General features: G+C 52.8%; 19 non-coding genes across 19 annotated transcripts; 7 read left to right on the top strand and 12 right to left on the bottom strand.

Annotated features, from left to right (window-relative positions):
• Positions 1-1,459: 1,459 nt before the first annotated feature.
• On the bottom strand, positions 1,460-1,533 carry TRNAN-GUU (transfer RNA asparagine (anticodon GUU)). Its single transcript has one exon. It is a non-coding gene; the product is annotated as a tRNA-Asn (tRNA).
• A 1,706-nt stretch (positions 1,534-3,239) lies between these two features.
• Positions 3,240-3,310, top strand: TRNAG-GCC (transfer RNA glycine (anticodon GCC)). Its single transcript has one exon. It is a non-coding gene; the product is annotated as a tRNA-Gly (tRNA).
• Positions 3,311-3,381: 71 nt separating this feature from the next.
• TRNAW-CCA (transfer RNA tryptophan (anticodon CCA)) lies at positions 3,382-3,453 on the bottom strand. Its single transcript has one exon. It is a non-coding gene; the product is annotated as a tRNA-Trp (tRNA).
• A 2,033-nt stretch (positions 3,454-5,486) lies between these two features.
• On the top strand, positions 5,487-5,557 carry TRNAG-GCC (transfer RNA glycine (anticodon GCC)). The gene has a single exon. It is a non-coding gene; the product is annotated as a tRNA-Gly (tRNA).
• Positions 5,558-5,628: 71 nt separating this feature from the next.
• On the bottom strand, positions 5,629-5,700 carry TRNAW-CCA (transfer RNA tryptophan (anticodon CCA)). The gene has a single exon. It is a non-coding gene; the product is annotated as a tRNA-Trp (tRNA).
• A 254-nt stretch (positions 5,701-5,954) lies between these two features.
• Positions 5,955-6,028, bottom strand: TRNAN-GUU (transfer RNA asparagine (anticodon GUU)). Its single transcript has one exon. It is a non-coding gene; the product is annotated as a tRNA-Asn (tRNA).
• Positions 6,029-7,734: 1,706 nt separating this feature from the next.
• On the top strand, positions 7,735-7,805 carry TRNAG-GCC (transfer RNA glycine (anticodon GCC)). Its single transcript has one exon. It is a non-coding gene; the product is annotated as a tRNA-Gly (tRNA).
• Positions 7,806-7,876: 71 nt separating this feature from the next.
• TRNAW-CCA (transfer RNA tryptophan (anticodon CCA)) lies at positions 7,877-7,948 on the bottom strand. The gene has a single exon. It is a non-coding gene; the product is annotated as a tRNA-Trp (tRNA).
• A 2,033-nt stretch (positions 7,949-9,981) lies between these two features.
• On the top strand, positions 9,982-10,052 carry TRNAG-GCC (transfer RNA glycine (anticodon GCC)). Its single transcript has one exon. It is a non-coding gene; the product is annotated as a tRNA-Gly (tRNA).
• A 71-nt stretch (positions 10,053-10,123) lies between these two features.
• Positions 10,124-10,195, bottom strand: TRNAW-CCA (transfer RNA tryptophan (anticodon CCA)). Its single transcript has one exon. It is a non-coding gene; the product is annotated as a tRNA-Trp (tRNA).
• A 253-nt stretch (positions 10,196-10,448) lies between these two features.
• Positions 10,449-10,522, bottom strand: TRNAN-GUU (transfer RNA asparagine (anticodon GUU)). The gene has a single exon. It is a non-coding gene; the product is annotated as a tRNA-Asn (tRNA).
• A 1,706-nt stretch (positions 10,523-12,228) lies between these two features.
• On the top strand, positions 12,229-12,299 carry TRNAG-GCC (transfer RNA glycine (anticodon GCC)). The gene has a single exon. It is a non-coding gene; the product is annotated as a tRNA-Gly (tRNA).
• A 2,167-nt stretch (positions 12,300-14,466) lies between these two features.
• Positions 14,467-14,537, top strand: TRNAG-GCC (transfer RNA glycine (anticodon GCC)). Its single transcript has one exon. It is a non-coding gene; the product is annotated as a tRNA-Gly (tRNA).
• A 71-nt stretch (positions 14,538-14,608) lies between these two features.
• TRNAW-CCA (transfer RNA tryptophan (anticodon CCA)) lies at positions 14,609-14,680 on the bottom strand. The gene has a single exon. It is a non-coding gene; the product is annotated as a tRNA-Trp (tRNA).
• A 2,033-nt stretch (positions 14,681-16,713) lies between these two features.
• TRNAG-GCC (transfer RNA glycine (anticodon GCC)) lies at positions 16,714-16,784 on the top strand. The gene has a single exon. It is a non-coding gene; the product is annotated as a tRNA-Gly (tRNA).
• A 71-nt stretch (positions 16,785-16,855) lies between these two features.
• TRNAW-CCA (transfer RNA tryptophan (anticodon CCA)) lies at positions 16,856-16,927 on the bottom strand. The gene has a single exon. It is a non-coding gene; the product is annotated as a tRNA-Trp (tRNA).
• A 253-nt stretch (positions 16,928-17,180) lies between these two features.
• Positions 17,181-17,254, bottom strand: TRNAN-GUU (transfer RNA asparagine (anticodon GUU)). Its single transcript has one exon. It is a non-coding gene; the product is annotated as a tRNA-Asn (tRNA).
• Positions 17,255-19,100: 1,846 nt separating this feature from the next.
• Positions 19,101-19,172, bottom strand: TRNAW-CCA (transfer RNA tryptophan (anticodon CCA)). Its single transcript has one exon. It is a non-coding gene; the product is annotated as a tRNA-Trp (tRNA).
• A 254-nt stretch (positions 19,173-19,426) lies between these two features.
• Positions 19,427-19,500, bottom strand: TRNAN-GUU (transfer RNA asparagine (anticodon GUU)). Its single transcript has one exon. It is a non-coding gene; the product is annotated as a tRNA-Asn (tRNA).
• Positions 19,501-20,087: the final 587 nt, after the last annotated feature.

The following is a 20,087-nucleotide window of genomic DNA, read 5'->3' as shown; positions in this document are numbered from 1 at the left end:
TGGGAAGGCCACGAGACACGTGACTTTTCTCTTTCCTTGTTAGCATAGTTTCCTGCCACTGTCTTGGTGTGCTGCCAGCCTGTGAGACACGTGTCTTGCCCATCTTAGCTCCACTGTGGCATGTTAGATATGTCTTTGAGCAGAGTCCCTGTCCCAGAGCTGCTGCCTTCTCTGCACTCTGGCTTGTAAGACTGCAGGCAAAGGCCCTCCCTGGCCCCTCAGCCAGATAGATACATTTACCTGCAGGGCTCAGCTTTGGTGAAAGATATTGGCGAGAGAGAGGAAAGGGGACGGCCCGTGGTGCACCCCCTATTTTGCATAGAACCACAGCCTCCTGGGAGGGCAGAGACATGAGGGTTCTCAGGGAAAGCCCTCCCAGGAGTGTTGAAGGGCAGGACGTGAAACACAGCAATCCCGGAATGGCCTGGTCTAAGATGCCTGTGCAATAGGCCTGGCCCTAGGCTTCCGGGGCTCTTCCTCGGCAGAGGCCCCAGTGGTATGAGCCCGACCAGGGCTGTGCCCGACCAGGGCTGTAGGGCGCGTTGGGAGCGCGTTAGGGATGCGAAAGAGGGCGCAGGGCGCAGAACTCTGCCCGTTTCTCCCCAGGATTTTGGGGAGGACATGGAATCTGGCCAGGTCAGTGACTAGGCTTTCCCAGAAGGAAAGTCCAGTGACAGTGGCATGTTGTGAAACACAAGATTGCTGGTGGTCTGGAGGGTGCTTTCTGTCAGCCACTTCTCCCGGGAGCAGCCAGAGAGCAGGCTGATGTCGTGCTCTGTCAAGCACAACACTGGCCCCAAACCACTGTCCTTAGCAAAAGCAGAAACATTCATAGTTTCAGTCTCCTGCATCTGATTCCTGCCATCAGCATGTGAACGTTTGGCAGTCCAAGGCTTTCCATGCAAACTTTGTTCATAGGTGTCCCATGCGAATGCATGGGCCTCATCACTACTGTCTACAGCAGGGCTCTCTGCTCAGCCTATGTAAGTGAAGCATTGGTGGTTCAGTGGTAGAAATCTCGCCTGCCACGCGGGAGGCCCGGGTTCGATTCCCGGCCAATGCAAAGCGCCCTTCTTTTGGCTTTGCTTTAGAAGTCAGAGATATAGACTTGGTGGGGAAAAAAATGTCAAAGAGTGACCCCGACGTGATTTGAACACGCAACCTTCTGATCTGGAGTCAGACGCGCTACCGTTGGGCCACGAGGTCCCTGTGCATGCAGTTCTCAGCCCCGGATCAAGAAATGCTTCTGTGCCTTTTATTGGCCCTCAGTACGCCTGTGGTTAAAGTAGAAGGCTTGGTGTCCCGTTTCCAGTCCTATTGGTGGAAATGACTAGAGGTGAAGAGATGAGAGAAGATTGAAATGTTGAGATAGAGCATGTCACGCAGGCAAAGCGAGAGCTCTAAGAGCAAAGCCAGACAGCTGTGTTTTAATTCAGGACTTGATGTAGGCAAAAGTATACGTCCCTGGGTGGGCTTGAACCACCAACCTTTCGGTTAACAGCCGAACGCGCTAACCGATTGCGCCACAGAGACCAACCACCGCAGTGAGCGTGTTGGGACTCAATATATGTTTTTACCTTTGTGCTCCTGCCTGCAGCTCTAAGGTCCTGGCATAAGACAGGTAGGCTTAGACTCCATTGTGACATGTCTTACTTCTCTTAGAAGAAGGTTCTGAGTTGCCAGGCAGCTTATCTTCTGCCGGGCACACTTTCCTTTGCAGGCTTTCAGGTTGTGAATCCAGCACTGCTTAGGTGTCCATGTCAGACATGAGCAGCTCATTGAGCCCCACTGTGTGTTTTTTGTGGAGATACAACTCTCAGACTAGAGGGAGCAGGCGGGAAGTGGGTGAGACTCACACAGGGTGGGTGGGGCAGTTAAAGGATGTTATCTAATAGTGTAATCGAGGAGTTGGGTTTTTTGTGCACTACACTTTAACCAGCGATTCTTTCCAAAAGGAAATCCCAGGGCAGTACCCGCAATGAGTGGCATCCCCACACCCGAGGTTGCATTGTGGTAGCTGTTCCCTGAGCTCCTAGCCCCTGTCCCCATGTCGCCCTTTCTCCTCGTGTAACTCACCCCAGGTTCGGTGGCTCTGATACTTGCTGCTCCTGCTGCGCGATCATCCCCATGATCTGGGCCTTTGTACGAAATGTCATGTAAGATGACTTTATTCAGCACGGCGTTTGTCATTTGCTTGGTTGTCCTGTCACTGTTGGATGTTTTCTTGCGCAGACTACTGTCTAATGGTGGGAAGGCCACGAGACACGTGACTTTTCTCTTTCCTTGTTAGCATAGTTTCCTGCCACTGTCTTGGTGTGCCGCCAGCCTGTGAGACACGTGTCTTGCCCATCTCAGCTCCACTGTGGCATGTTAGATATGTCTTTGAGCAGAGTCCCTGTCCCAGAGCTGCTACCTTCTCTGCACTCTGGCTTGTAAGACTGCAGGCAAAGGCCCTCCCTGGCCCCTCAGCCAGATAGATACATTTACCTGCAGGGCTCAGCTTTGGTGAAAGATATTGGCGAGAGAGAGGAAAGGGGACGGCCCGTGGTGCACCCCCTATTTTGCATAGAACCACAGCCTCCTGGGAGGGCAGAGACATGAGGGTTCTCAGGGAAAGCCCTCCCAGGAGTGTTGAAGGGCAGGACGTGAAACACAGCAATCCCGGAATGGCCTGGTCTAAGATGCCTGTGCAATAGGCCTGGCCCTAGGCTTCCGGGGCTCTTCCTCGGCAGAGGCCCCAGTGGTATGAGCCCGACCAGGGCTGTGCCCGACCAGGGTTGTAGGGCGCGTTGGGAGCGCGTTAGGGACGCGAAAGAGGGCGCAGGGCGCAGAACTCTGCCCGTTTCTCCCCAGGATTTTGGGGAGGACATGGAATCTGGCCAGGTCAGTGACTAGGCTTTCCCAGAAGGAAAGTCCAGTGACAGTGGCATGTTGTGAAACACAAGATTGCTGGTGGTCTGGAGGGTGCTTTCTGTCAGCCACTTCTCCCGGGAGCAGCCAGAGAGCAGGCTGATGTCGTGCTCTGTCAAGCACAACACTGGCCCCAAACCACTGTCCTTAGCAAAAGCAGAAACATTCATAGTTTCAGTCTCCTGCATCTGATTCCTGCCATCAGCATGTGAACGTTTGGCAGTCCAAGGCTTTCCATGCAAACTTTGTTCATAGGTGTCCCATGCGAATGCATGGGCCTCATCACTACTGTCTACGGCAGGGCTCTCTGCTCAGCCTATGTAAGTGAAGCATTGGTGGTTCAGTGGTAGAATTCTCGCCTGCCACGCGGGAGGCCCGGGTTCGATTCCCGGCCAATGCAAAGCGCCCTTCTTTTGGCTTTGCTTTAGAAGTCAGAGATATAGACTTGGTGGGGAAAAAAATGTCAAAGAGTGACCCCGACGTGATTTGAACACGCAACCTTCTGATCTGGAGTCAGACGCGCTACCGTTGCGCCACGAGGTCCCTGTGCATGCAGTTCTCAGCCCCGGATCAAGAAATGCTTCTGTGCCTTTTATTGGCCCTCAGTACGCCTGTGGTTAAAGTAGAAGGCTTGGTGGCCCGTTTCCAGTCCTATTGGTGGAAATGACTAGAGGTGAAGAGATGAGAGAAGATAGAAATGTTGAGATAGAGCATGTCACGCAGGCAAAGCGAGAGCTCTAAGAGCAAAGCCAGACAGCTGTGTTTTAATTCAGGACTTGATGTAGGCAAAAGCATACGTCCCTGGGTGGGTTTGAACCACCAACCTTTCGGTTAACAGCTGAACGCGCTAACCAATTGCGCCACAGAGACCAACCACCGCAGTGAGTGTGTTAGGACTCAATATATGTTTTTACCTTTGTGCTCCTGCCTGCAGCTCTAAGGTCCCGGCATAAGACAGGTAGGCTTAGACTCCATTGTGACATGTCTTACTTCTCTTAGAAGAAGGTTCTGAGTTGCCAGGCAGCTTATCTTCTGCCGGGCACACTTTCCTTTGCAGGCTTTCAGGTTGTGAATCCAGCACTGCTTAGGTGTCCATGTCAGACATGAGCAGCTCATTGAGCCCCACTGTGTGTTTTTTGTGGAGATACAACTCTCAGACTAGAGGGAGCAGGCGGGAAGTGGGTGAGACTCACACAGGGTGGGTGGGGCAGTTAAAGGATGTTATCTAATAGTGTAATCGAGGAGTTGGGTTTTTTGTGCACTACACTTTAACCAGCGATTCTTTCTAAAAGGAAATCCCAGGGCAGTACCCGCAATGAGTGGCATCCCCACACCCGAGGTTGCATTGTGGTAGCTGTTCCCTGAGCCCATAGCCCCTGTCCCCATGTCGCCCTTTCTCCTCGTGTAACTCACCCCAGGTTCGGTGGCTCTGATACTTGCTGCTTCTGCTGCGCGATCATCCCCATGATCTGGGCCTTTGTACGAAATGTCATGTAAGATGACTTTATTCAGCACGGCGTTTGTCATTTGCTTGGTTGTCCTGTCACTGTTGGATGTTTTCTTGCGCAGACTACTGTCTAATGGTGGGAAGGCCACGAGACACGTGACTTTTCTCTTTCCTTGTTAGCATAGTTTCCTGCCACTGTCTTGGTGTGCTGCCAGCCTGTGAGACACGTGTCTTGCCCATCTCAGCTCCACTGTGGCATGTTAGATATGTCTTTGAGCAGAGTCCCGGTCCCAGAGCTGCTGCCTTCTCTGCACTCTGGCTTGTAAGACTGCAGGCAAAGGCCCTCCCTGGCCCCTCAGCCAGATAGATACATTTACCTGCAGGGCTCAGCTTTGGTGAAAGATATTGGCGAGAGAGAGGAAAGGGGACGGCCCGTGGTGCACCCCCTATTTTGCATAGAACCACAGCCTCCTGGGAGGGCAGAGACATGAGGGTTCTCAGGGAAAGCCCTCCCAGGAGTGTTGAAGGGCAGGACGTGAAACACAGCAATCCCGGAATGGCCTGGTCTAAGATGCCTGTGCAATAGGCCTGGCCCTAGGCTTCCGGGGCTCTTCCTCGGCAGAGGCCCCAGTGGTATGAGCCCGACCAGGGCTGTGCCCGACCAGGGCTGTAGGGCGCGTTGGGAGCGCGTTAGGGACTTGAAAGAGGGCGCAGGGCGCAGAACTCTGCCCGTTTCTCCCCAGGATTTTGGGGAGGACAGGGAATCTGGCCAGGTCAGTGACTAGGCTTTCCCAGAAGGAAAGTCCAGTGACAGTGGCATGTTGTGAAACACAAGATTGCTGGTGGTCTGGAGGTTGCTTTCTGTCAGCCACTTCTCCCGGGAGCAGCCAGAGAGCAGGCTGATGTCGTGCTCTGTCAAGCACAACACTGGCCCCAAACCACTGTCCTTAGCAAAAGCAGAAACATTCATAGTTTCAGTCTCCTGCATCTGATTCCTGCCATCAGCATGTGAACGTTTGGCAGTCCAAGGCTTGCCATGCAAACTTTGTTCATAGGTGTCCCATGCGAATGCATGGGCCTCATCACTACTGTCTACGGCAGGGCTCTCTGCTCAGCCTATGTAAGTGAAGCATTGGTGGTTCAGTGGTAGAATTCTCGCCTGCCACGCGGGAGGCCCGGGTTCGATTCCCGGCCAATGCAAAGCGCCCTTCTTTTGGCTTTGCTTTAGAAGTCAGAGATATAGACTTGGTGGGGAAAAAAATGTCAAAGAGTGACCCCGACGTGATTTGAACACGCAACCTTCTGATCTGGAGTCAGACGCGCTACCGTTGCGCCACGAGGTCCCTGTGCATGCAGTTCTCAGCCCCGGATCAAGAAATGCTTCTGTGCCTTTTATTGGCCCTCAGTACGCCTGTGGTTAAAGTAGAAGGCTTGGTGGCCCGTTTCCAGTCCTATTGGTGGAAATGACTAGAGGTGAAGAGATGAGAGAAGATAGAAATGTTGAGATAGAGCATGTCACGCAGGCAAAGCGAGAGCTCTAAGAGCAAAGCCAGACAGCTGTGTTTTAATTCAGGACTTGATGTAGGCAAAAAGCATACGTCCCTGGGTGGGCTTGAACCACCAACCTTTCGGTTAACAGCCGAACGCGCTAACCAATTGCGCCACAGAGACCAACCACCGCAGTGAGCGTGTTGGGACTCAATATATGTTTTTACCTTTGTGCTCCTGCCTGCAGCTCTAAGGTCCTGGCATAAGACAGGTAGGCTTAGACTCCATTGTGACATGTCTTACTTCTCTTAGAAGAAGGTTCTGAGTTGCCATGCAGCTTATCTTCTGCCGGGCACACTTTCCTTTGCAGGCTTTCAGGTTGTGAATCCAGCACTGCTTAGGTGTCCATGTCAGACATGAGCAGCTCATTGAGCCCCACTGTGTGTTTTTTGTGGAGATACAACTCTCAGACTAGAGGGAGCAGGCGGGAAGTGGGTGAGACTCACACAGGGTGGGTGGGGCAGTTAAAGGATGTTATCTAATAGTGTAATCGAGGAGTTGGGTTTTTAGTGCACTACACTTTAACCAGCGATTCTTTCTAAAAGGAAATCCCAGGGCAGTACCCGCAATGAGTGGCATCCCCACACCCGAGGTTGCATTGTGGTAGCTGTTCCCTGAGCCCATAGCCCCTGTCCCCATGTCGCCCTTTCTCCTCGTGTAACTCACCCCAGGTTCGGTGGCTCTGATACTTGCTGCTTCTGCTGCGCGATCATCCCCATGATCTGGGCCTTTGTACGAAATGTCATGTAAGATGACTTTATTCAGCACGGCGTTTGTCATTTGCTTGGTTGTCCTGTCACTGTTGGATGTTTTCTTGCGCAGACTACTGTCTAATGGTGGGAAGGCCACGAGACACGTGACTTTTCTCTTTCCTTGTTAGCATAGTTTCCTGCCACTGTCTTGGTGTGCTGCCAGCCTGTGAGACACGTGTCTTGCCCATCTCAGCTCCACTGTGGCATGTTAGATATGTCTTTGAGCAGAGTCCCGGTCCCAGAGCTGCTGCCTTCTCTGCACTCTGGCTTGTAAGACTGCAGGCAAAGGCCCTCCCTGGCCCCTCAGCCAGATAGATACATTTACCTGCAGGGCTCAGCTTTGGTGAAAGATATTGGCGAGAGAGAGGAAAGGGGACGGCCCGTGGTGCACCCCCTATTTTGCATAGAACCACAGCCTCCTGGGAGGGCAGAGACATGAGGGTTCTCAGGGAAAGCCCTCCCAGGAGTGTTGAAGGGCAGGACGTGAAACACAGCAATCCCGGAATGGCCTGGTCTAAGATGCCTGTGCAATAGGCCTGGCCCTAGGCTTCCGGGGCTCTTCCTCGGCAGAGGCCCCAGTGGTATGAGCCCGACCAGGGCTGTGCCAGACCAGGGCTGTAGGGCGCGTTGGGAGCGCGTTAGGGACGCGAAAGAGGGCGCAGGGCGCAGAACTCTGCCCGTTTCTCCCCAGGATTTTGGGGAGGACAGGGAATCTGGCCAGGTCAGTGACTAGGCTTTCCCAGAAGGAAAGTCCAGTGACAGTGGCATGTTGTGAAACACAAGATTGCTGGTGGTCTGGAGGGTGCTTTCTGTCAGCCACTTCTCCCGGGAGCAGCCAGAGAGCAGGCTGATGTCGTGCTCTGTCAAGCACAACACTGGCCCCAAACCACTGTCCTTAGCAAAAGCAGAAACATTCATAGTTTCAGTCTCCTGCATCTGATTCCTGCCATCCGCATGTGAACGTTTGGCAGTCCAAGGCTTGCCATGCAAACTTTGTTCATAGGTGTCCCATGCGAATGCATGGGCCTCATCACTACTGTCTACGGCAGGGCTCTCTGCTCAGCCTATGTAAGTGAAGCATTGGTGGTTCAGTGGTAGAATTCTCGCCTGCCACGCGGGAGGCCCGGGTTCGATTCCCGGCCAATGCAAAGCGCCCTTCTTTTGGCTTTGCTTTAGAAGTCAGAGATATAGACTTGGTGGGGAAAAAAATGTCAAAGAGTGACCCCGACGTGATTTGAACACGCAACCTTCTGATCTGGAGTCAGACGCGCTACCGTTGCGCCACGAGGTCCCTGTGCATGCAGTTCTCAGCCCCGGATCAAGAAATGCTTCTGTGCCTTTTATTGGCCCTCAGTACGCCTATGGTTAAAGTAGAAGGCTTGGTGGCCCGTTTCCAGTCCTATTGGTGGAAATGACTAGAGGTGAAGAGATGAGAGAAGATAGAAATGTTGAGATAGAGCATGTCACGCAGGCAAAGCGAGAGCTCTAAGAGCAAAGCCAGACAGCTGTGTTTTAATTCAGGACTTGATGTAGGCAAAAGCATACGTCCCTGGGTGGGTTTGAACCACCAACCTTTCGGTTAACAGCTGAACGCGCTAACCAATTGCGCCACAGAGACCAACCACCGCAGTGAGTGTGTTAGGACTCAATATATGTTTTTACCTTTGTGCTCCTGCCTGCAGCTCTAAGGTCCCGGCATAAGACAGGTAGGCTTAGACTCCATTGTGACATGTCTTACTTCTCTTAGAAGAAGGTTCTGAGTTGCCAGGCAGCTTATCTTCTGCCGGGCACACTTTCCTTTGCAGGCTTTCAGGTTGTGAATCCAGCACTGCTTAGGTGTCCATGTCAGACATGAGCAGCTCATTGAGCCCCACTGTGTGTTTTTTGTGGAGATACAACTCTCAGACTAGAGGGAGCAGGCGGGAAGTGGGTGAGACTCACACAGGGTGGGTGGGGCAGTTAAAGGATGTTATCTAATAGTGTAATCGAGGAGTTGGGTTTTTTGTGCACTACACTTTAACCAGCGATTCTTTCTAAAAGGAAATCCCAGGGCAGTACCCGCAATGAGTGGCATCCCCACACCCGAGGTTGCATTGTGGTAGCTGTTCCCTGAGCCCATAGCCCCTGTCCCCATGTCGCCCTTTCTCCTCGTGTAACTCACCCCAGGTTCGGTGGCTCTGATACTTGCTGCTTCTGCTGCGCGATCATCCCCATGATCTGGGCCTTTGTACGAAATGTCATGTAAGATGACTTTATTCAGCACGGCGTTTGTCATTTGCTTGGTTGTCCTGTCACTGTTGGATGTTTTCTTGCGCAGACTACTGTCTAATGGTGGGAAGGCCACGAGACACGTGACTTTTCTCTTTCCTTGTTAGCATAGTTTCCTGCCACTGTCTTGGTGTGCTGCCAGCCTGTGAGACACGTGTCTTGCCCATCTCAGCTCCACTGTGGCATGTTAGATATGTCTTTGAGCAGAGTCCCGGTCCCAGAGCTGCTGCCTTCTCTGCACTCTGGCTTGTAAGACTGCAGGCAAAGGCCCTCCCTGGCCCCTCAGCCAGATAGATACATTTACCTGCAGGGCTCAGCTTTGGTGAAAGATATTGGCGAGAGAGAGGAAAGGGGACGGCCCGTGGTGCACCCCCTATTTTGCATAGAACCACAGCCTCCTGGGAGGGCAGAGACATGAGGGTTCTCAGGGAAAGCCCTCCCAGGAGTGTTGAAGGGCAGGACGTGAAACACAGCAATCCCGGAATGGCCTGGTCTAAGATGCCTGTGCAATAGGCCTGGCCCTAGGCTTCCGGGGCTCTTCCTCGGCAGAGGCCCCAGTGGTATGAGCCCGACCAGGGCTGTGCCCGACCAGGGCTGTAGGGCGCGTTGGGAGCGCGTTAGGGACTTGAAAGAGGGCGCAGGGCGCAGAACTCTGCCCGTTTCTCCCCAGGATTTTGGGGAGGACAGGGAATCTGGCCAGGTCAGTGACTAGGCTTTCCCAGAAGGAAAGTCCAGTGACAGTGGCATGTTGTGAAACACAAGATTGCTGGTGGTCTGGAGGTTGCTTTCTGTCAGCCACTTCTCCCGGGAGCAGCCAGAGAGCAGGCTGATGTCGTGCTCTGTCAAGCACAACACTGGCCCCAAACCACTGTCCTTAGCAAAAGCAGAAACATTCATAGTTTCAGTCTCCTGCATCTGATTCCTGCCATCAGCATGTGAACGTTTGGCAGTCCAAGGCTTGCCATGCAAACTTTGTTCATAGGTGTCCCATGCGAATGCATGGGCCTCATCACTACTGTCTACGGCAGGGCTCTCTGCTCAGCCTATGTAAGTGAAGCATTGGTGGTTCAGTGGTAGAATTCTCGCCTGCCACGCGGGAGGCCCGGGTTCGATTCCCGGCCAATGCAAAGCGCCCTTCTTTTGGCTTTGCTTTAGAAGTCAGAGATATAGACTTGGTGGGGAAAAAAATGTCAAAGAGTGACCCCGACGTGATTTGAACACGCAACCTTCTGATCTGGAGTCAGACGCGCTACCGTTGCGCCACGAGGTCCCTGTGCATGCAGTTCTCAGCCCCGGATCAAGAAATGCTTCTGTGCCTTTTATTGGCCCTCAGTACGCCTGTGGTTAAAGTAGAAGGCTTGGTGGCCCGTTTCCAGTCCTATTGGTGGAAATGACTAGAGGTGAAGAGATGAGAGAAGATAGAAATGTTGAGATAGAGCATGTCACGCAGGCAAAGCGAGAGCTCTAAGAGCAAAGCCAGACAGCTGTGTTTTAATTCAGGACTTGATGTAGGCAAAAGCATACGTCCCTGGGTGGGCTTGAACCACCAACCTTTCGGTTAACAGCCGAACGCGCTAACCAATTGCGCCACAGAGACCAACCACCGCAGTGAGCGTGTTGGGACTCAATATATGTTTTTACCTTTGTGCTCCTGCCTGCAGCTCTAAGGTCCTGGCATAAGACAGGTAGGCTTAGACTCCATTGTGACATGTCTTACTTCTCTTAGAAGAAGGTTCTGAGTTGCCATGCAGCTTATCTTCTGCCGGGCACACTTTCCTTTGCAGGCTTTCAGGTTGTGAATCCAGCACTGCTTAGGTGTCCATGTCAGACATGAGCAGCTCATTGAGCCCCACTGTGTGTTTTTTGTGGAGATACAACTCTCAGACTAGAGGGAGCAGGCGGGAAGTGGGTGAGACTCACACAGGGTGGGTGGGGCAGTTAAAGGATGTTATCTAATAGTGTAATCGAGGAGTTGGGTTTTTTGTGCACTACACTTTAACCAGCGATTCTTTCTAAAAGGAAATCCCAGGGCAGTACCCGCAATGAGTGGCATCCCCACACCCGAGGTTGCATTGTGGTAGCTGTTCCCTGAGCCCATAGCCCCTGTCCCCATGTCGCCCTTTCTCCTCGTGTAACTCACCCCAGGTTCGGTGGCTCTGATACTTGCTGCTTCTGCTGCGCGATCATCCCCATGATCTGGGCCTTTGTACGAAATGTCATGTAAGATGACTTTATTCAGCACGGCGTTTGTCATTTGCTTGGTTGTCCTGTCACTGTTGGATGTTTTCTTGCGCAGACTACTGTCTAATGGTGGGAAGGCCACGAGACACGTGACTTTTCTCTTTCCTTGTTAGCATAGTTTCCTGCCACTGTCTTGGTGTGCTGCCAGCCTGTGAGACACGTGTCTTGCCCATCTCAGCTCCACTGTGGCATGTTAGATATGTCTTTGAGCAGAGTCCCGGTCCCAGAGCTGCTGCCTTCTCTGCACTCTGGCTTGTAAGACTGCAGGCAAAGGCCCTCCCTGGCCCCTCAGCCAGATAGATACATTTACCTGCAGGGCTCAGCTTTGGTGAAAGATATTGGCGAGAGAGAGGAAAGGGGACGGCCCGTGGTGCACCCCCTATTTTGCATAGAACCACAGCCTCCTGGGAGGGCAGAGACATGAGGGTTCTCAGGGAAAGCCCTCCCAGGAGTGTTGAAGGGCAGGACGTGAAACACAGCAATCCCGGAATGGCCTGGTCTAAGATGCCTGTGCAATAGGCCTGGCCCTAGGCTTCCGGGGCTCTTCCTCGGCAGAGGCCCCAGTGGTATGAGCCCGACCAGGGCTGTGCCAGACCAGGGCTGTAGGGCGCGTTGGGAGCGCGTTAGGGACGCGAAAGAGGGCGCAGGGCGCAGAACTCTGCCCGTTTCTCCCCAGGATTTTGGGGAGGACAGGGAATCTGGCCAGGTCAGTGACTAGGCTTTCCCAGAAGGAAAGTCCAGTGACAGTGGCATGTTGTGAAACACAAGATTGCTGGTGGTCTGGAGGGTGCTTTCTGTCAGCCACTTCTCCCGGGAGCAGCCAGAGAGCAGGCTGATGTCGTGCTCTGTCAAGCACAACACTGGCCCCAAACCACTGTCCTTAGCAAAAGCAGAAACATTCATAGTTTCAGTCTCCTGCATCTGATTCCTGCCATCCGCATGTGAACGTTTGGCAGTCCAAGGCTTGCCATGCAAACTTTGTTCATAGGTGTCCCATGCGAATGCATGGGCCTCATCACTACTGTCTACGGCAGGGCTCTCTGCTCAGCCTATGTAAGTGAAGCATTGGTGGTTCAGTGGTAGAATTCTCGCCTGCCACGCGGGAGGCCCGGGTTCGATTCCCGGCCAATGCAAAGCGCCCTACTTTTGGCTTTGCTTTAGAAGTCAGAGATATAGACTTGGTGGGGAAAAAAATGTCAAAGAGTGACCCCGACGTGATTTGAACACGCAACCTTCTGATCTGGAGTCAGACGCGCTACTGTTGCGCCACGAGGTCCCTGTGCATGCAGTTCTCAGCCCCGGATCAAGAAATGCCTTTTATTGGCCCTCAGTAGCCTGTGGTTAAAGTAGAAGGCTTGGTGTCCCGTTTCCAGTCCTATTGGTGGAAATGACTAGAGGTGAAGAGATGAGAGAAGATAGAAATGTTGAGATAGAGCATGTCACGCAGGCAAAGCGAGAGCTCTAAGAGCAAAGCCAGACAGCTGTGTTTTAATTCAGGACTTGATGTAGGCAAAAGCATACGTCCCTGGGTGGGCTTGAACCACCAACCTTTCAGTTAACAGCTCAACGCGCTAACCAATTGCGCCACAGAGACCAACCACCGCAGTGAGTGTGTTAGGACTCAATATATGTTTTTACCTTTGTGCTCCTGCCTGCAGCTCTAAGGTCCTGGCATAAGACAGGTAGGCTTAGACTCCATTGTGACATGTCTTACTTCTCTTAGAAGAAGGTTCTGAGTTGCCAGGCAGCTTATCTTCTGCCGGGCACACTTTCCTTTGCAGGCTTTCAGGTTGTGAATCCAGCACTGCTTAGGTGTCCATGTCAGACATGAGCAGCTCATTGAGCCCCACTGTGTGTTTTTTGTGGAGATACAACTCTCAGACTAGAGGGAGCAGGCGGGAAGTGGGTGAGACTCACACAGGGTGGGTGGGGCAGTTAAAGGATGTTATCTAATAGTGTAATCGAGGAGTTGGGTTTTTTGTGCACTACACTTTAACCAGCGATTCTTTCTAAAAGGAAATCCCAGGGCAGTACCCGCAATGAGTGGCATCCCCACACCCGAGGTTGCATTGTGGTAGCTGTTCCCTGAGCCCATAGCCCCTGTCCCCATGTCGCCCTTTCTCCTCGTGTAACTCACCCCAGGTTCGGTGGCTCTGATACTTGCTGCTTCTGCTGCGCGATCATCCTCATGATCTGGGCCTTTGTACGAAATGTCATGTAAGATGACTTTATTCAGCACGGCGTTTGTCATTTGCTTGGTTGTCCTGTCACTGTTGGATGTTTTCTTGCGCAGACTACTGTCTAATGGTGGGAAGGCCACGAGACACGTGACTTTTCTCTTTCCTTGTTAGCATAGTTTCCTGCCACTGTCTTGGTGTGCTGCCAGCCTGTGAGACACGTGTCTTGCCCATCTCAGCTCCACTGTGGCATGTAGGATATGTCTTTGAGCAGAGTCCCGGTCCCAGAGCTGCTGCCTTCTCTGCACTCTGGCTTGTAAGACTGCAGGCAAAGGCCCTCCCTGGCCCCTCAGCCAGATAGATACATTTACCTGCAGGGCTCAGCTTTGGTGAAAGATATTGGCGAGAGAGAGGAAAGGGGACGGCCCGTGGTGCACCCCCTATTTTGCATAGAACCACAGCCTCCTGGGAGGGCAGAGACATGAGGGTTCTCAGGGAAAGCCCTCCCAGGAGTGTTGAAGGGCAGGACGTGAAACACAGCAATCCCGGAATGGCCTGGTCTAAGATGCCTGTGCAATAGGCCTGGCCCTAGGCTTCCGGGGCTCTTCCTCGGCAGAGGCCCCAGTGGTATGAGCCCGACCAGGGCTGTGCCCGACCAGGGCTGTAGGGCGCGTTGGGAGCGCGTTAGGGACGCGAAAGAGGGCGCAGGGCGCAGAACTCTGCCCGTTTCTCCCCAGGATTTTGGGGAGGACAGGGAATCTGGCCAGGTCAGTGACTAGGCTTTCCCAGAAGGAAAGTCCAGTGACAGTGGCATGTTGTGAAACACAAGATTGCTGGTGGTCTGGAGGGTGCTTTCTGTCAGCCACTTCTCCCGGGAGCAGCCAGAGAGCAGGCTGATGTCGTGCTCTGTCAAGCACAACACTGGCCCCAAACCACTGTCCTTAGCAAAAGCAGAAACATTCATAGTTTCAGTCTCCTGCATCTGATTCCTGCCATCAGCATGTGAACGTTTGGCAGTCCAAGGCTTGCCATGCAAACTTTGTTCATAGGTGTCCCATGCGAATGCATGGGCCTCATCACTACTGTCTATGGCAGGGCTCTCTGCTCAGCCTATGTAAGTGAAGCATTGGTGGTTCAGTGGTAGAATTCTCGCCTGCCACGCGGGAGGCCCGGGTTCGATTCCCGGCCAATGCAAAGCGCCCTTCTTTTGGCTTTGCTTTAGAAGTCAGAGATATAAACTTGGTGGGGAAAAAAAAGTCAAAGAGTGACCCCGACGTGATTTGAACACGCAACCTTCTGATCTGGAGTCAGACGCGCTACCGTTGCGCCACGAGGTCCCTGTGCATGCAGTTAACAGCCCCGGATCAAGAAATGCTTCTGTGCCTTTTATTGGCCCTCAGTACGCCTGTGGTTAAAGTAGAAGGCTTGGTGGCCCGTTTCCAGTCCTATTGGTGGAAATGACTAGAGGTGAAGAGATGAGAGAAGATAGAAATGTTGAGATAGAGCATGTCACACAGGCAAAGCGAGAGCTCTAAGAGCAAAGCCAGACAGCTGTGTTTTAATTCAGGACTTGATGTAGGCAAAAGCATACGTCCCTGGGTGGGCTTGAACCATCAACCTTTCGGATAACAGCCGAACGCGCTAACCAACTGCGCCACAGAGACCAACCACCGCAGTGAGCGTGTTGGGACTCAATATATGTTTTTACCTTTGTGCTCCTGCCTGCAGCTCTAAGGTCCTGGCATAAGACAGGTAGGCTTAGACTCCATTGTGACATGTCTTACTTCTCTTAGAAGAAGGTTCTGAGTTGCCAGGCAGCTTATCTTCTGCCGGGCACACTTTCCTTTGCAGGCTTTCAGGTTGTGAATCCAGCACTGCTTAGGTGTCCATGTCAGACATGAGCAGCTCATTGAGCCCCACTGTGTGTTTTTTGTGGAGATACAACTCTCAGACTAGAGGGAGCAGGCGGGAAGTGGGTGAGACTCACACAGGGTGGGTGGGGCAGTTAAAGGATGTTATCTAATAGTGTAATCGAGGAGTTGGGTTTTTTGTGCACTACACTTTAACCAGCGATTCTTTCTAAAAGGAAATCCCAGGGCAGTACCCGCAATGAGTGGCATCCCCACACCCGAGGTTGCATTGTGGTAGCTGTTCCCTGAGCCCATAGCCCCTGTCCCCATGTCGCCCTTTCTCCTCGTGTAACTCACCCCAGGTTCGGTGGCTCTGATACTTGCTGCTTCTGCTGCGCGATCATCCCCATGATCTGGGCCTTTGTACGAAATGTCATGTAAGATGACTTTATTCAGCACGGCGTTTGTCATTTGCTTGGTTGTCCTGTCACTGTTGGATGTTTTCTTGCGCAGACTACTGTCTAATGGTGGGAAGGCCACGAGACACGTGACTTTTCTCTTTCCTTGTTAGCATAGTTTCCTGCCACTGTCTTGGTGTGCTGCCAGCCTGTGAGACACGTGTCTTGCCCATCTCAGCTCCACTGTGGCATGTTAGATATGTCTTTGAGCAGAGTCCCGGTCCCAGAGCTGCTGCCTTCTCTGCACTCTGGCTTGTAAGACTGCAGGCAAAGGCCCTCCCTGGCCCCTCAGCCAGATAGATACATTTACCTGCAGGGCTCAGCTTTGGTGAAAGATATTGGCGAGAGAGAGGAAAGGGGACGGCCCGTGGTGCACCCCCTATTTTGCATAGAACCACAGCCTCCTGGGAGGGCAGAGACATGAGGGTTCTCAGGGAAAGCCCTCCCAGGAGTGTTGAAGGGCAGGACGTGAAACACAGCAATCCCGGAATGGCCTGGTCTAAGATGCCTGTGCAATAGGCCTGGCCCTAGGCTTCCGTGGCTCTTCCTCGGCAGAGGCCCCAGTGGTATGAGCCCGACCAGGGCTGTGCCCGACCAGGGCTGTAGGGCGCGTTGGGAGCGCGTTAGGGACGCGAAAGAGGGCGCAGGGCGCAGAACTCTGCCCGTTTCTCCCCAGGATTTTGGGGAGGACAGGGAATCTGGCCAGGTCAGTGACTAGGCTGTCCCAGAAGGAAAGTCCAGTGACAGTGGCATGTTGTGAAACACAAGATTGCTGGTGGTCTGGAGGGTGCTTTCTGTCAGCCACTTCTCCCGGGAGCAGCCAGAGAGCAGGCTGATATCGTGCTCTGTCAAGCACAACACTGGCCCCAAACCACTGTCCTTAGCAAAAGCAGAAACATTCATAGTTTCAGTCTCCTGCATCTGATTCCTCCCATCAGCATGTGAACGTTTGGCAGTCCAAGGCTTGCCATGCAAACTTTGTTCATAGGTGTCCCATGCGAATGCATGGGCCTCATCACTACTGTCTACGGCAGGGCTCTCTGCTCAGCCTATGTAAGTGAAGCATTGGTGGTTCAGTGGTAGAATTCTCGCCTGCCACGCGGGAGGCCCGGGTTCGATTCCCGGCCAATGCAAAGCGCCCTTCTTTTGGCTTTGCTTTAGAAGTCAGAGATATAGACTTGGTGGGGAAAAAAATGTCAAAGAGTGACCCCGACGTGATTTGAACACGCAACCTTCTGATCTGGAGTCAGACGCGCTACCGTTGCGCCACGAGGTCCCTGTGCATGCAGTTCTCAGCCCCGGATCAAGAAATGCTTCTGTGCCTTTTATTGGCCCTCAGTACGCCTGTGGTTAAAGTAGAAGGCTTGGTGTCCCGTTTCCAGTCCTATTGGTGGAAATGACTAGAGGTGAAGAGATGAGAGAAGATAGAAATGTTGAGATAGAGCATGTCACGCAGGCAAAGCGAGAGCTCTAAGAGCAAAGCCAGACAGCTGTGTTTTAATTCAGGACTTGATGTAGGCAAAAGCATACGTCCCTGGGTGGGCTTGAACCACCAACCTTTCGGTTAACAGCCGAACGCGCTAACCGATTGCGCCACAGAGACCAACCACCGCAGTGAGCGTGTTGGGACTCAATATATGTTTTTACCTTTGTGCTCCTGCCTGCAGCTCTAAGGTCCTGGCATAAGACAGGTAGGCTTAGACTCCATTGTGACATGTCTTACTTCTCTTAGAAGAAGGTTCTGAGTTGCCAGGCAGCTTATCTTCTGCCGGGCACACTTTCCTTTGCAGGCTTTCAGGTTGTGAATCCAGCACTGCTTAGGTGTCCATGTCAGACATGAGCAGCTCATTGAGCCCCACTGTGTGTTTTTTGTGGAGATACAACTCTCAGACTAGAGGGAGCAGGCGGGAAGTGGGTGAGACTCACACAGGGTGGGTGGGGCAGTTAAAGGATGTTATCTAATAGTGTAATCGAGGAGTTGGGTTTTTTGTGCACTACACTTTAACCAGCGATTCTTTCCAAAAGGAAATCCCAGGGCAGTACCAGCAATGAGTGGCATCCCCACACCCGAGGTTGCATTGTGGTAGCTGTTCCCTGAGCCCCTAGCCCCTGTCCCCATGTCGCCCTTTCTCCTCGTGTAACTCACCCCAGGTTCGGTGGCTCTGATACTTGCTGCTCCTGCTGCGCGATCATCCCCATGATCTGGGCCTTTGTACGAAATGTCATGTAAGATGACTTTATTCAGCACGGCGTTTGTCATTTGCTTGGTTGTCCTGTCACTGTTGGATGTTTTCTTGCGCAGACTACTGTCTAATGGTGGGAAGGCCACGAGACACGTGACTTTTCTCTTTCCTTGTTAGCATAGTTTCCTGCCACTGTCTTGGTGTGCTGCCAGCCTGTGAGACACGTGTCTTGCCCATCTCAGCTCCACTGTGGCATGTTAGATATGTCTTTGAGCAGAGTCCCTGTCCCAGAGCTGCTACCTTCTCTGCACTCTGGCTTGTAAGACTGCAGGCAAAGGCCCTCCCTGGCCCCTCAGCCAGATAGATACATTTACCTGCAGGGCTCAGCTTTGGTGAAAGATATTGGCGATAGAGAGGAAAGGGGACGGCCCGTGGTGCACCCCCTATTTTGCATAGAACCACAGCCTCCTGGGAGGGCAGAGACATGAGGGTTCTCAGGGAAAGCCCTCCCAGGAGTGTTGAAGGGCAGGACGTGAAACACAGCAATCCCGGAATGGCCTGGTCTAAGATGCCTGTGCAATAGGCCTGGCCCTAGGCTTCCGGGGCTCTTCCTCGGCAGAGGCCCCAGTGGTATGAGCCCGACCAGGGCTGTGCCCGACCAGGGTTGTAGGGCGCGTTGGGAGCGCGTTAGGGACGCGAAAGAGGGCGCAGGGCGCAGAACTCTGCCCGTTTCTCCCCAGGATTTTGGGGAGGACATGGAATCTGGCCAGGTCAGTGACTAGGCTTTCCCAGAAGGAAAGTCCAGTGACAGTGGCATGTTGTGAAACACAAGATTGCTGGTGGTCTGGAGGGTGCTTTCTGTCAGCCACTTCTCCCGGGAGCAGCCAGAGAGCAGGCTGATGTCGTGCTCTGTCAAGCACAACACTGGCCCCAAACCACTGTCCTTAGCAAAAGCAGAAACATTCATAGTTTCAGTCTCCTGCATCTGATTCCTGCCATCAGCATGTGAACGTTTGGCAGTCCAAGGCTTTCCATGCAAACTTTGTTCATAGGTGTCCCATGCGAATGCATGGGCCTCATCACTACTGTCTACGGCAGGGCTCTCTGCTCAGCCTATGTAAGTGAAGCATTGGTGGTTCAGTGGTAGAATTCTCGCCTGCCACGCGGGAGGCCCGGTTCGATTCCCGGCCAATGCAAAGCGCCCTTCTTTTGGCTTTGCTTTAGAAGTCAGAGATATAGACTTGGTGGGGAAAAAATGTCAAAGAGTGACCCCGACGTGATTTGAACACGCAACCTTCTGATCTGGAGTCAGACGCGCTACCGTTGCGCCACGAGGTCCCTGTGCATGCAGTTCTCAGCCCCGGATCAAGAAATGCTTCTGTGCCTTTTATTGGCCCTTAGTACGCCTGTGGTTAAAGTAGAAGGCTTGGTGGCCCGTTTCCAGTCCTATTGGTGGAAATGACTAGAGGTGAAGAGATGAGAGAAGATAGAAATGTTGAGATAGAGCATGTCACGCAGGCAAAGCGAGAGCTCTAAGAGCAAAGCCAGACAGCTGTGTTTTAATTCAGGACTTGATGTAGGCAAAAAGCATACGTCCCTGGGTGGGCTTGAACCACCAACCTTTCGGTTAACAGCCGAACGCGCTAACCGATTGCGCCACAGAGACCAACCACCGCAGTGAGTGTGTTGGGACTCAATATATGTTTTTACCTTTGTGCTCCTGCCTGCAGCTCTAAGGTCCTGGCATAAGACAGGTAGGCTTAGACTCCATTGTGACATGTCTTACTTCTCTTAGAAGAAGGTTCTGAGTTGCCAGGCAGCTTATCTTCTGCCGGGCACACTTTCCTTTGCAGGCTTTCAGGTTGTGAATCCAGCACTGCTTAGGTGTCCATGTCAGACATGAGCAGCTCATTGAGCCCCACGGTGTGTTTTTTGTGGAGATACAACTCTCAGACTAGAGGGAGCAGGCGGGAAGTGGGTGAGACTCACACAGGGTGGGTGGGGCAGTTAAAGGATGTTATCTAATAGTGTAATCGAGGAGTTGGGTTTTTTGTGCACTACACTTTAACCAGCGATTCTTTCTAAAAGGAAATCCCAGGGCAGTACCCGCAATGAGTGGCATCCCCACACCCGAGGTTGCATTGTGGTAGCTGTTCCCTGAGCCCATAGCCCCTGTCCCCATGTCGCCCTTTCTCCTCGTGTAACTCACCCCAGGTTCGGTGGCTCTGATACTTGCTGCTTCTGCTGCGCGAT

The sequence above is a fragment of the Pleurodeles waltl genome, chromosome 4_1 (genome assembly GCF_031143425.1).
Source record: "Pleurodeles waltl isolate 20211129_DDA chromosome 4_1, aPleWal1.hap1.20221129, whole genome shotgun sequence".
Classification (NCBI taxonomy): domain Eukaryota; kingdom Metazoa; phylum Chordata; class Amphibia; order Caudata; family Salamandridae; genus Pleurodeles; species Pleurodeles waltl.
This window is presented reverse-complemented; position numbering and strand designations above follow the sequence as displayed.